This window comes from Arachis stenosperma, unplaced genomic scaffold (assembly GCF_014773155.1).
Source record: "Arachis stenosperma cultivar V10309 unplaced genomic scaffold, arast.V10309.gnm1.PFL2 arast.V10309.gnm1.Scaffold_100025, whole genome shotgun sequence".
Taxonomy (NCBI): domain Eukaryota; kingdom Viridiplantae; phylum Streptophyta; class Magnoliopsida; order Fabales; family Fabaceae; genus Arachis; species Arachis stenosperma.
In genome coordinates, this window is record NW_026651369.1 from 2,557,023 (window position 1) to 2,571,948 (window position 14,926).

At 40.3% G+C, this 14,926-nt stretch overlaps 1 non-coding gene across 1 annotated transcript; it reads right to left on the reverse strand.

Annotated features, from left to right (window-relative positions):
- Positions 1–13,539: 13,539 nt before the first annotated feature.
- LOC130959920 (small nucleolar RNA R71) lies at positions 13,540–13,647 on the reverse strand. The gene has a single exon (XR_009078909.1). It is a non-coding gene; the product is annotated as a small nucleolar RNA R71 (small nucleolar RNA).
- Between the last annotated feature and the right edge of the window lie 1,279 nt (positions 13,648–14,926).

Consider the following 14,926-nt stretch of genomic DNA (forward strand, 5'->3'; position numbering starts at 1 on the left):
GGACCCGTTCTTTAATCTCCTTGTTCTTTATTTTTCTGTTTTTCGAATTTTAGTGCTTTATGTTTATCCATGTTTGTGTCTTATGATCATTAGTGTCTTAGTGTCTATGCCTTAAAGCTATGAATATGAATCCATCACCTTTCTTAAATGAAAACTGTTTTTATCACAAAAGAACAAGAAGTACAGGATTTCAAATTCATCTTTAAAACTAGCTTAATTAGTTTGATGTGGTGACAATACTTGTTGTTTTCTGAATGTATGCTTAAACAGTGCATATGTCTTTTGAATTTGTGGTTCATGAATGTTAAAATTGTTGGCTCTTGAAAGAATGATGAAAAAGGAGACATGTTACTGAGGATCTGAAAAATCATAAAAATGATTCTTGAAGCAAGAAAAAGCAGTGAATACAAAAAAAAAAGAGAAAAAGAAGGAGAAAAACGAAAAAAAAGGAAAAAAGAAAGAAAAAGAAAGAAATAAAGTTGTGATCCAAGGCAATAAGAGTGTGCTTAAGAACCCTGGACACCTCTAATTGGGGACTCTAGCAAAGCTGAGTCACAATCTGAAAAGGTTCACCCAATTATGTGTCTGTGGCATGTATGTATCCGGTGGTAATACTGGAAGACAGAGTGCTTTGGGCCACGGCCAAGACTCATAAAGTAGCTGTGTTCAAGAATCATCATACTTAACTAAGAGAATCAATAACACTATCTGGATTCTGAGTTCCTAAAGAAGCCAATCATTCTGAACCTCAGAGGATAAAGTGAGATGCCAAAACTGTTCGGAGGCAAAAAGCTACTAGTCCCGCTCATCTAATTTGGAGCTAAGTTTCATTGATAATTTGGAGTCTATAGTATATTCTCTTCTTTTTATCTTATTTGATTTTCAGTTGCTTGAGGACAAGCAACAATTTAAGTTTGGTGTTGTGATGAGCGGATAATTTGTACGCTTTTTGGCATTGTTTTTAGTATGTTTTTGGTAGTTTTAGTTGAGTTCTTAGTATATTTTTATTAGTTTTTAGTTAAAATTCACTTTTCTGGACTTTACTATGAGTTTGTGTGTTTTTCTGTGATTTCAGGTATTTTCTGGCTGAAATTGAGGGACCTGAGCAAAAATCTGATCCAGAGACTCAAAAGGACTGCAGATGCTGTTGGATTCTGACCTCCCTGCACTCGAAGTGGATTTTCTAGAGCTACAGAAGCCCAATTGGCGCGCTCTCAACGGCGTTGGAAAGTAGACATCCTGGGCTTTCCAGCAATATATGATAGTCCATACTTTGCCCAAGATTTGATGGCCCAAACCGGCGTTCAAAGTCACCTCAAGAAATTCCAGCGTTAAACGCCGGAACTGGCACCTAAATGGGAGTTAAACGCCCAAACTGGCATAAAAGCTGGCGTTTAACTCCAAGGAGAGTCTCTACACGAAAATGCTTCATTGCTCAGCCCAAGCACACACCAAGTGGGCCCGGAAGTGGATTTTTATGTCATTTACTCATCTTTGTACACCTTAGGCTACTAGTTATCTATAAGTAGGACCTTTTACTATTGTATCTGTAGACTTTGGTAGCTATCTTCGTTTTATGCTATCTTAGATCATTGGGAGGCTGGCCATTTGGCCATGCCTAGACCTTATGCTTATGTATTTTCAACGGTGGAGTTTCTACACACCATAGATTAAGGTGTGGAGCTCTGCTGTACCTCGAGTATTAATGCAATTACTATTGTTCTTCCATTCAATTCCGCTTGTTCTTGTTCTAAGATATCACTTGTTCTTCAACTTGATGAATGTGATGATCCGTGACACTCATCATCATTCTCACTCATGAACAAGGTGACTGACAACCACTCTTGTTCTACAAGCATATGAGGCTTAGTGAATATCTCTTGGATTCCTGATTGCACGATGCATGGTTGATCGCCTGACAACCGAGTGCTCGCCTGACAAACGAGCCAACCATTCCGTGAGATCAGAGTCTTCGTGGTATAGGCGAGAACTGATGGCGGCATTCAAGAGAATCCGGAAGGTCTAACCTTGTCTGTGGTATTCTGAGTAGGATTCAATGATTGAATGACTGTGACGTGCTTCAAACTCCTGAGGGCTGGGCGTTAGTGACAGACGCAAAAGAATCACTGGATTCTATTCTAGCCTGATTGAGAACCGACAGATGGATAGCCGTGCTGTGACAGGGTACGTTGAACATTTCCAATGAGAGGATGGGAGGTAGCCACTGACAACGGTGAAACCCTTGCATAAGCTTGCCATGGAAAGGAGTAAGAAGAATTGGATGAAGACAGTAGGAAAGCAGAGAGACGGAAGGGAAGGCATCTTCATACGCTTATCTGAAGTTCCTACCAATGAATTACATAAGTATCTCTATCTTTATCTTTATGTTATTTTCGTTTATCACCATATCCATTTGAGTCTGCCTGACTGAGATTTACAAGGTGACCATAGCTTGCTTCATACCAACAATCTCCGTGGGATCGACCCTTACTCACGTAAGGTATTACTTGGACGACCCAGTGCACTTGCTGGTTAGTTGTGCGGGATTGCAAAAGTGTGATTGCAATTTCGTGCACCAGTCGTCCAAGTAATACCTTACGTGAGTAAGAGTCGATCCCACGGAGATTGTCGGCTTGAAGCAAGCTATGGTCATCTTGTAAATCTCAGTCAGGCGGATTCAAATGGTTATGGAGTTTTGATAATTAAAAGATAGATAAACATAAAATAAAGATAGAGATACTTATGTAATTCATTGGTGGGAATTTCAGATAAGCATATGGAGATGCGTTATTCCTTTTGAATCTCTACTTTGCTACTGTCTTTATTCAATCATTCATACTCCTTTCCATGGCAAGCTATATGTTGGGGATCACCGTTGTCAATGGCTACCTCCCATCCTCTCAGTGAAAATGGTCCTTTACGGTTTCTGTACGGCTAATCAACTGTCAGATTTCTCGTCTCGGATGAAAAATACTAGGCACAGATACCACATGGCTAATTAGCTGTTGGTCCTCACTTTTGTTGGAATAGGATCCAATGATCCTTTTGCGTCTGTCACTACGCCCAATAGTCATGAGTTTGAAGCTCGTCACAGTCATCCCTTCCCAGATCCTACTCGGAATACCACAGACAAGGTTTAGACTTTCCAGATCTCAGGAATGCTGCCAATTGATTCTAGCCTATACCACGAAAAGTCTAATCTCAAATTCAGATGCTCTGTTGTTAGGAGAGACGATGTGAATCATTGAAGAGAGATCCAAGAGATATGCATTCAAGCTTGTTTTCATGTAGAACGGAAGTGTTTGTTAGGCACGCGTTCATAACTGAGAATGGTGATGAGTGTCACTTGATCATCACATTCATCATGTTCTTGTGTGCGAATGAAAATCTTAGAATAAGAATAAGCTTGAATTGAATAGAAGAATAATAGTACTTTGCATTAATACTCGAGGAACAGCAGAGCTCCACACCTTAATCTATGGTGTGTAGGATTCTTTTGCGTTTGTCATCACGCCCAGCCTTCAGGAGTTTGAAGCTCGTCACAGTCATTCAATACCGGAATCCTACTCGGAATACTACAGACAAGGTTAGACTTCCCGGATTCCCGGGATCCTACTCGGAATACCACAGACAAGGTTAGACTTTCTGGATCCCCATGAATGCCGCCATCTATCTAGCTTATACCACGAAGATTCTGTTGGGGAATCTAAGAGATATGCGCCCGGCCTAAGGTAGAACGGAAGTGGTTGTCAATCACGCGTTCATAGGTGAGAATAATGATGAGTGTTACGGATCATCACATTCATCAAAGTGTTGTGCAACGTATATCTTGGAATAAGAATAAATGAGAATTGAATAGACAGTAATAGTAATTGTATTGAAACTTGAGGTACAGCAGAGCTCCACACCCTTAATCTATGGTGTGCAGAAACTCCACCGTTGAAAATACATAAGTGAAAGGTTCAGGCATGGCCGAATGGCCAGCCCCCTGGATGATCAAAAGACTGAATAATCAAAGGCTAAACAGTCAAAAGATTAAACTGTCAAAAAGCGTATAAATTATCCGCTCATCACCAGGTATAGCCGAATGGCCAGCCCCCACAAAAGTCTAAGATAGCATAAAACTGATCAAAGATTTCTAATACAATAGTAAAAGGTTCTATTTATACTAGACTAGTTACTAGGGTTTACAGAAATAAGTAAATGATGCAGAAATCCCCTTCCGGGCCTACTTGGTGTGTGTTTGGGTTGAGCATTGAAGCATTCATGTGTAGAGACTTTTCTTGGAGTTAAACGCCAGATTTTATACCAGTTTGGGTGTTTAACTCCAGCTTTTATCCTATTTCTAGCGTTTAACGCCAGAATAGGACAGGAAGTTGGCGTTTAAACGCCAGTTTGCGTCATTAAAACTTAGACAAAGTATGAACTATTATATATTTCTGGAAAGCCCAGGATGTCTACTCTCCAACGCAATTAAGAACGCGTCAATTGGGCTTCTGTAACTCCAAAAAATTTATTTCGAGTGCAGGGAGGTCAGAATCCAACCGCATCTGCAGTCCTTTTTCAGCATCTGAATCAGATTTTTGCTCAGGTCCCTCAATTTCAACCAGAAAATACCTAGAGTCCCTATTTGCTAGAGTCCCTAGTTAGAGGTGTCCAGAGTTCTTAAGCACACTCTTTTGGCTTTGGATCACGACTTTAACCACTCAATCTCAAGCTTTTCAATTGGACCTTCATGCCACAAGCACAGCATGATATTACAAGTCCATCCCAAAATTGTTCTATGATTGAAAACTTGCTTCCTAAAGATCTTTTAATTATATATTTTTATTCTCTTTTATACCATTCAATGCTGTGATCTGTGTGTTAAGTGTTCCAGGTTTCATAGGGTAGGAATGGCTTAGAGAATGGAGAGGAAGCTTGCAAAAATGGAAGGAACACAAGAAATTGAGAAGATGACCAGCGAGAAGTGACGCGGATGCATGACTTGCGCATCCGCGTGAATTGGAGAAAATCACAGCAGTGCGAACGCGTGCCTGATGCGAGCGCGTGGATTGGAATCTGCACGATTGACGCGAATGCGTGGACGACGCGCACGCGTGGCAAGGTAAAATGCTGGATGACGCGAACGCGTGGACGACGCGGTCGCGTGACATGCGCAATCTGCAGAATTAATAGAAAATGCTGGGGGCGATTTTGGGCCGCATTTTGAACTTGATTTTGGACCAGAAACACAGATTAAAGTCAGGGAACATGCAGAGACTTAAGATATGAGATCATACACAGGTTTAGATGTAGTTTTTAGAGAGAGAGGTTCTCTCCTCTCTCTTAAGATTTAGGATTAGGATTCGTCTTAAAGGAATTAGGATTTCATCTTCTTCAATCACAGGTTCAATGTTCCTTTTACTTATTTTCTCAATTTGGTTTATGAACTCTTTATGTTTGGATTGATTTTCTTTTATTAATGCAATTTGAGGTATTTCAGATCTATGATTTTATTTAGCTTTTTACATTCTTAGCTTTGGTTGTTTAATTGGAGACACTTGAGTTATCAAACTCAACTGTTGATTGAAATTGGAATTACTGATTGATCTGGATCACTCTAAAGCTAGTCCTTCCATAGGGATTGACTAGGACTTGAGGATCAAGCTAATTATTCCACTTGACCTTCTTTTGTTTAGTAAAGGCTGACCAAGTGGGGTTGAAACCCAATTCTCATCACACCTGATAAGGATAACTAGGATAGGAATTCCAGTTCTCATACCTTGCCAAGAGTTTTTCAATTATTAATTTATTTCCCTTGCAATTTATTTTCCTTTCTCAATATATCAAAAACCCAAAAATATACAATTTTCCATAACCAATAATAAACACACCTCCCTGCAATTCCTTGAGAAGATGACCTGAGGTTTGAATACTTCGGTTATTTATTTTTATTGGGTTTGCTTAAGTGACAAACAAAACTTTTGTACGAAAGGATTCTGTGTTGGTTTAGAAGCTATACTTACAACGCGATTATATTTGTGAATTTCTTTATCGATAGAAAATTCGATCGTCAAAATGGTGCCGTTGCTGGGGAATTGCAAACGTGTGCCTTATTATTGGTTATTGTAAATATTTACTTTTTATTAATTTTTGTTTTTATTTTCTCTCGCTATTATGAATTCTCACCCCTTTCGCTATGAGTTTAGTTCAAATTATGTTGCAGGGAATGGACGCTATAATGAGAACACGCATCAAGGATGGAACAATCAAAGATGGGAGGAACCACAAGGATTTAATCGACCCTCATGGCAACAACCACCTCCAATGGACTATCAACAACCGTTCTGTGATGCATATCAAGGTAATGGCTATGGTGAGCGCTCTTTTGATTATCAACAACTACCACCATATGCCTATGAACCCCCTCCTCAACATGACTTTGGACCACCATACTCACAAGCCCCTTTTCGCCATTCACCTCCATATGACCCTAACCCGTATCCACTATACCAACCACCTTATGAGCGAAATGAACCATACATAGAACCACCCCCATTCCAACACAATTACTCTCATGAACCACCACCTCAATATACACCATCTTCTTATCATTATCAAGAAAAACCACCTTCCTACTATGAACCCTTTCTCCCAACAAATGAACCCTTCTATTCACCCCAAACCTCCATGGAAAAAACACTTACCTCTCTCATTGGTCTCACCTCTAAACTCTAAAATCTTATATCTCACATGGACAAACCTTCTACCTCCAATATTCAACCCTCAAACTCTAGTGCACTTTCTTTTCAACCACAGAATGATATCTCCATCCCATCACCATCATCCATGGAAGAGCACCCACATCCATCAATCCAAGAGCAAGATGATCCCAATGATGCTATTGACATGGGACAAGAGAGAAGGGATCATCTTCGCGAATCCATACTTCATAAGGAGCTACAGGAGGCACTAAATGTGAAGGTAGAATAGACCTTTGCAGATGAAGGAGTAGTTGAAGGAAGTTGTCATAGAAAAGAAATCATCAAGGAGGAGTATGATTTTATACTTAAACAACTGGACAAAGCAGCAATTATTGAAAAGGAAAAAGTGATTGCAGACTTAGGAGATGCTGAACCTCCATGGAAAAGTCAAGTTATAGAGCCTCCTTCAAAGACAATTGAAATTGATGCTGAGGAGGGTGTACAACCTCCAAGGCATATCATGGTTGAAGACTTTGAAGGGGACGATCAAGAGATAGATTCAATCATTAATGAATTCTTATCAACATTTGAATTTTCTCCCATTGGACTTGACATGGAGATTAAAGAAGAAGAATCACAACCTCCCATACCCTTGGTGAACAATGAAGAAGAAATTGAATCGGAAGAAAGCTACCAAGAGGAAGAGGTTGAAATTGAAGAAGCTTGCAAAGAGGTGGAAGTTGTCAGAGAAGAGCACAAGGGAGTGGAGCTTGCAAATTCATTAGAAATACCTCTCCCAAGGCCATTACCGTCCAACACAACGTTCAAGTGGGTAAAATTCTTATCCTTGACCTTTACCTTCTGGTGCGCGAAATTGTGAACAATACTTTTCACAACTCTCATAATCCCCGGTCATGAACTCCAAGAACTTGGTAGCTCAATTCCATGGCATTACACAACTTCGCACAACTAACCAGCAAGTGCACTGGGTCGTCCAAGTAATACCTTACGTGAGTAAGGGTCGATCCCACGGAGATTGTTAGTATGAAGCAAGCTATGGTCATCTTGCAAATCTTAGTCAGGCAGACTCAAATGTATATGGTGATGAACGAAAATAACATAAAAGATAAGGATAGATATACTTATGTAATTCATTGGTAGGAACTTCAGATAAGCGCATGAAGATGCCTTCCCTTCCGTCTCTCTGCTTTCCTACTGTCTTCATCCAATCCTTCTTACTCCCTTCCATGGAAAGCTTGTGTAGGGTTTCACCGTTGTCAATGGCTACCTCCCATCCTCTCAGTGAAAACGATTGCATATGCCCTGTCACGGCACGCGGAATTCAGCTGTCGGTTCTCGGTTAGGCCGGAATAAAATCCATTGATTCTTTTGCGTCTGTCACTAACGCCCCGCCTGCTAGGAGTTTGAAGCACGTCACAGTCATTCAATCATTGAATCCTACTCAGAATACCACAGACAAGGTTAGACCTTCCGGATTCTCTTGAATGCCGCCATCAGTTCTCGCCTATACCACGAAGACTCTGATCTCACGGAATGGTTGGCTCGTTTGTCAGGCGAGCACTCGGTTGTCAGGCGATCAACCATGCATCGTGCAATCAGGAATCCAAGAGATATTCACTAAAGCCTTGGTTGCTTGTAGAACAAAAGTGGTTGTCAGTCACCTTGTTCATAAGTGAGAATGATGATGAGTGTCACGGATCATCACATTCATCAAGTTGAAGAACAAGTGATATCTTAGAACAAGAACAAGCGGAATTGAATGGAAGAACAATAGTAATTGCATTAATACTCGAGGTACAGCAGAGCTCCACACCTTAATCTATGGTGTGTAGAAACTTCACCGTTGAAAATACATAAGAACAAGAGTGATCATTGGTTTCGGCCCCATAGAGGGAACCAGAAGAACCAAGATGAAAATACAATAGTAAAAGGTCCTATATATAGAGAACTAGTAGCCTAGGGTGTACAGAGATGAGTAAATGACATAAAAATCCACTTCCGGGCCCACTTGGTGTGTGCTTGGGCTGAGCAATGAAGCATTTTCGTGCAGAGACTCTTCTTGGAGTTAAACGCCAGCTTTTATGCCAGTTTGGGCGTTTAACTCCCATTTGGGTGCCAGTTCCAGCGTTTAACGCTGGGATTTCTGAGGGTGACTTTGAACGCCGGTTTGGGCCATCAAATCTTGGGCAAAGTATGGACTATCATATATTGCTGAAAAGCCCAGGATGTCTACTTTCCAACGCCGTTGAGAGCGCGCCAATTGGGCTTCTGTAGCTCCAGAAAATCCACTTCGAGTGCAGGGAGGTCAGAATCCAACAACATCTGCAGTCCTTTTTAGTCTCTGAATCAGATTTTTGCTCAGGTCCCTCAATTTCAGCCAGAAAATACCTGAAATCACAGAAAAATACACAAACTCATAGTAAAGTCCAGAAAAGTGATTTTTAACTAAAAACTAATAAAAATATACTAAAAACTAACTAGATCATATAAAAAATATACTAAAAACAATGCCAAAAAGTGTATAAATTATCCGCTCATCACCTTCCCACCTGAATATGGGCTACTGGAGACGGATGGTCAACTTAGAACTCTTTGTGGCATTAAGAGTAAGAGGAAGATGGTTAGTGGTGGGCAACACAATCCTAGGTTCATTATGGTTGAAAGCTCAAAGTTTAAATGCAAAAGTTGGTATAGAACTCGATTGAATGGGTCTAGGAAGATGTTTGGGTACCTACGTGAGAATTCTAAAGCTGAACCACCCGGATGGAATCATGATAATCAACTTGAAGACGGGTGTAGAAACAAGATTTGGGATCCGGGAATATATGAGGATCAATTTTGGGAGCTCAAAGCTTGTGAAGAACTCCACCAAAGCTTGAGGATTTTACTTGGAATAGATAGTGCTTTATGAAAGTCCAAGCATTAGTGGAAGTTTCAGGATGAGTTCAAGCACAAGCCGCCATGACAAGGAGCTCACCAAATGTCCAACTTAAGGACTTTAACTAAAAGTGCTAGGTGGGAGTGATGAGCGGATAATTTGTACACTTTTTGGCATTGTTTTTAGTATGTTTTTAGTATGATCTAGTTAGTTTTTAGTATATTTTTATTATTTTTTAGTTAAAATTCACTTTTCTGGACTTTACTATGAGTTTGTGTGTTTTTCTGTGATTTCAGGTATTTTCTGGCTGAAATTGAGGGACCTGAGCAAAAATCTGATTCGGAGACTAAAAAGGACTGCAGATGCTGTTGGATTCTGACCTCCCTGCACTCGAAGTGGATTTTCTCGAGCTACAGAAGCCCAATTGGTGCGCTCTCAACGGCGTTGGAAATTAGACATCCTGGGCTTTCCAGCAATATATGATAGTCCATACTTTGCCCAAGATTTGATGGCCCAAACCGGCGTTCAAAGTCACCTCAAGAAATCCCAGCGTTAAACGCTGGAACTGGCACCCAAATGGGAGTTAAACGCCCAAACTGGCATAAAAGCTGGCGTTTAACTCCAAGAAGAGTCTCTACACGAAATTGCTTCATTGCTCAGCCCAAGCACACACCAAGTGGACCCGGAAGTAGATTTTTATGTCATTTACTCATCTCTGTACACCCTAGGCTACTAGTTTTCTATAAGTAGGACCTTGTACTATTGTATTTGACATCTTCGTAGCTATCTTTGAGTTTTATGCTATCTTAGATCATTTGGGAGGCTGGCCTCACGGCCATGCCTAGACCTTATGCTTATGTATTTTCAACGGTGGAGTTTCTACACACCATAGATTAAGGTGTGGAGCTCTGCTGTACCTCGAGTATTAATGCAATTACTATTGTTCTTCTATTCAATTCCGCTTGTTCTTTGTCCAAGATATCACTTGTTCTTCAACTTGATGAATGTGATGATCCGTGACACTCATCATCATTCTCACTCATGAACAAGGTGACTGACAACCATTCTTGTTCTACAAGCAATCAAAGCTCTAGTGAATATCTCTTGGATTTCTGATAACACGATGCATGGTTGATCGCCTGACAACCGAGTGCTCGCCTGACAAACGAGCCAGCCATTCCGTGAGATCAGAGTCTTCGTGGTATAGGCGAGAACTGATGGCGGCATTCAAAAGAATCCGGAAGGTCTAACCTTGTCTGTGGTATTCTGAGTAGGATTCAATGATTGAATGACTGTGACGTGCTTCAAACTCCTAGCAGGCGGGGCGTTAGTGACAGACGCAAAAGTATCAATGGATATTATTCCGGCCTGACCGAGAACCGACAGCTGAATTCCGCTATGCCGTGACAGGGCATATGCCAATCGCTTTCACTGAGAGGATGGGAGGTAGCCACTGACAATGGTGAAACCCTACACGAGCTTGCCATGGAAAGGAGTAAGAAGGATTGGATGAAGACTGTAGGAAAGCAGAGAGACGGAAGGGAAGGCATCTTCATGCGCTTATCTGAAGTTCCTACCAGTGAATTACATAAGTATCTCTATCTTTATCTTTTATGTTATTTTCGTTCATCACCATATCCATTTGAGTCTGCCTGACTGAGATTTACAAGATGACCATAGCTTGCTTCATAGCAACAATCTCCGTGGGATCGACCCTTACTCACGTAAGGTATTACTTGGACGACCCAGTGCACTTGCTGGTTAGTTGTGCGAAGTTGTAGTGATCACGATTTCGTGCACCAAGTTTTTGGCGCCGTTGCCGGGGATTGTTTGTGTGTGGACAACTGACGGTTCATCTTGTTGCTTAGATTAGGTATTTTTTTTCGAAATTCTTGAAGATAAATTCTAGAGTTTCATGATGATTTGTTGAAATCTGGCTGGCTGAGAAGCCATGTCTAATCTCATTTGGACCGAGGTTTCAACTTATCATCACAAGAGCTTGTTGATTTTTATCAATCTTGCTTTTGGAGCAGTGATCTGCTAAGGCTTGGCTGGCCCTTGGCCATGTCTAGTGTTTTGGACCGAAGCTTTCTTTGAAAGCTTGGCTGGCTGTGAAGCCATGTCTAATTCCTGGACCGGAGTCTTAGACTAGCATTGCACTGATTCCTGGAATTCTCATTAAGAATTTTGATATCTTTTTCCACTTAATTTTCGAAAAAAAACACAAAAAAATCACAAAATCATAAAAACCAAAAATATTTGATGTTTCTTGCTTAAGTCTAGTGTCTCATCTTAAGTTTGGTGTCAATTGCATGCATTCATTCATGTGTCTTAAGGATCTTCAAGTAATTCTTGATGATTTCTTACTCTGATCTTTGAATTCTTTTGGCTTGAGTGTTTATGTGTCTCATATAGTGTCAGTAGTATACAAACTGCTAAGTTTGGTGTCTTGCATGCATTGTTATTTGATTCTTGTTGCATTTTGATTATTAAAAATCCAAAAATATTTTAATTTGTGTCTTTTCAAGTCAATAATACAAAGAATTGAAGATTCAGAACATACTGCAGAGGAATTATACAGAAAAGGCTGGGCATTCAAAAATGCCCAGTGAAGAAGACAGACTGGCGTTTAAACGCCAGCCAGGGTACCTGGTTGGGCGTTTAACGCCCAAAAAGGGTGCATTTTGGGCGTTAAACGCCAGAATGTGCACCATTCTGGGCGTTTAACGCCAGGATGGCAAAGGGGGAAGATTTTGTTTTCAAATCAATTTTTTTTCAAGTTTTCAAAGTTTTTCAAAATCAAATCTTTTTCAAATCATATCTTTTCAATCAAATGTTTTCAAAATCAATTTCTTTCCTTTTTCAAAGATACTTACTAACAATTAATGATTTGATTGAACATCTCAAATTTGTTGCCTTTTCTGTTGAGAAAGGTTTAATGTTTGAATCATATCTTTTCTTGTTAGGCAAGCCATTAATTTTTAAAATCAAATCTTTTTTTTATTTGTTTTCAAATCATATCTTCTCAATCACATGTTTTTAAAACCAATCATATCTTCTTAACCACATCTTTTTCAAAAAAGTTTTCAATCAAATCTTTTTGATTTCTAATTTCAAAATCTTTTTCAAAAATCACTTGATTTCTTTTCCACTTTCAATTTTCGAAAATTATCAATCAATTTTTAAGATGTTTTTAACATCTTTCTAATTAATTTTCGAAAATTCTCTTCCCTCCTTCTCACATCCTTCTATTTATGGAGTACTACTCCTTCTTAATGCACAATTCGAACTCTATCTAATCAAGTTCGAATTCTTCTACCTTCTTTTCTTCTATTTTTCTTTTCCTCTGACATCTCAAGGAATCTCTATCACATAGAGGATTCCACATTTTCTTTTTCTCTTCTCTTTCATATGAGCAGAAGCAGAGACAAAGGCATTCTTGTTGAAGCTGACCCTGAACCTGAAAGGACCTTGAAGAGAAAGCTAAGAGAAGCCAAAGCACAACTCTCTTTAGAGGACCTGACCGAATTCTTCAAAGAAGAAGAACACATGGCAGCCGAAAACAACAACAATGCCAACAATGCAAGGAAGGTGCTGGGTGACTTTACTGCACCTACTCCCAACTTCTATGGGAGAAGCATCTCTATCCCTGCCATTGGAGCAAACAACTTTGAGCTTAAGCCTCAATTAGTTTCTCTAATGCAACAGAATTGCAAATTCCATGGACTTCCAATGGAAGATCCTCATCAGTTTTTAGCTGAGTTCTTGCAAATCTGTGACACAGTCAAGACTAATGGGGTTGACCCTGAGGTCTACAGACTGATGCTATTCCCTTTTGCTGTAAGAGACAGAGCTAGAATATGGTTGGACTCACAACCTAAGGATAGCCTGGACTCTTGGGAAAAGCTAGTCAATGCCTTCTTGGCAAAGTTCTTTCCACCTCAAAAATGGAGTAAGCTTAGAGTGGAAGTCCAAACCTTCAGACAGAAGGATGGAGAATCCCTCTATGAAGCTTGGGAAAGATACAAACAATTAATCAGAAAATGTCCCTCAGACATGCTTTCTGAATGGAGCATCATAGGTATTTTCTATGATGGTCTCTCTGAACTATCCAAGATGTCTTTGGATAGCTCTGCTGGAGGATCTCTTCATCTGAAGAAGACGCCTGCAGAGGCTCAAGAGCTAATTGAAATGGTTGCAAATAACCAATTCATGTACACTTCTGAAAGGAATCCTGTGAATCATGGGACTACTCAGAAGAAAGGAGTTCTTGAGATTGACACTCTGAATGCCATATTGGCTCAGAACAAGATATTGACTCAACAAGTCAATTTGATTTCTCAAAGTCTGTCTGGAATGCAAAATGCACCTGGCAGTACTAAGGAAGCTTCATCTGAGGAAAAAGCTTATGATCCTGAGAACCCTTCAATGGAAGAGGTGAATTACATGGGAGAACCCTATGGAAACACCTATAATTCTTCATGGAGAAATCACCCAAATCTCTCATGGAAGAATCAAGAGAGACCTCAACAAGGTTTCAATAATAATAATGGTGGAAGAAACAGGTTTAGCAATGGCAAGCCTTTTCCATCATCTTCTCAGCAACAGACAGAGAGTTCTAAGCAGAATACCTCTGACTTAGCAACAATGGTCTCTGATCTAATCAAAACCACTCAAAGTTTCATGAATGAAACAAGGTCCTCCATTAGGAATTTGGAAGGACAAGTGGGTCAGCTGAGCAAGAAAGTTACTGAAATTCCTCCTAGTACTCTCCCAAGTAATACAGAAGAAAATCCAAAAGGAGAGTGCAAAGCCATAACCATGGCCGAATATGGAGAGGAAAGAGAGGAGGTGGACGCCACTGAGGAAGACCTCAATGGGCGTGCACCAATCTCCTCTGAGTTCCCCAATGAGGAACCATGGGAATCTGAGGCTCAAAATGAGACCATAGAGATTCCATTGGACTTACTTCTGCCTTTCATGAGCTCTGATGAGTATTCCTCCTCTGAAGAGGATGAGTATGTCACTGAAGAGCAAGTTGCTAAATACCTTGGAGCAATCATGAAGTTAAATGACAAGTTATTTGGAAATGAGACTTGGGAAGATGAACCTCCCTTGCTCACCAAAGAACTGGATGACTTGTCTAGGCAGAAATTACCTCAAAAGAGACAAGATCCTGGGAAGTTTTCCATACCTTGTACCATAGGCACCATGACCTTCAAGAAGGCCCTGTGTGACTTAGGGTCAAGTGTGAACCTCATGCCTCTCTCTGTAATGGAGAAGCTAGGGATCTTTGAGGTACAAGCTGCAAGAATCTCATTGGAGATGGCAGACAACTCAA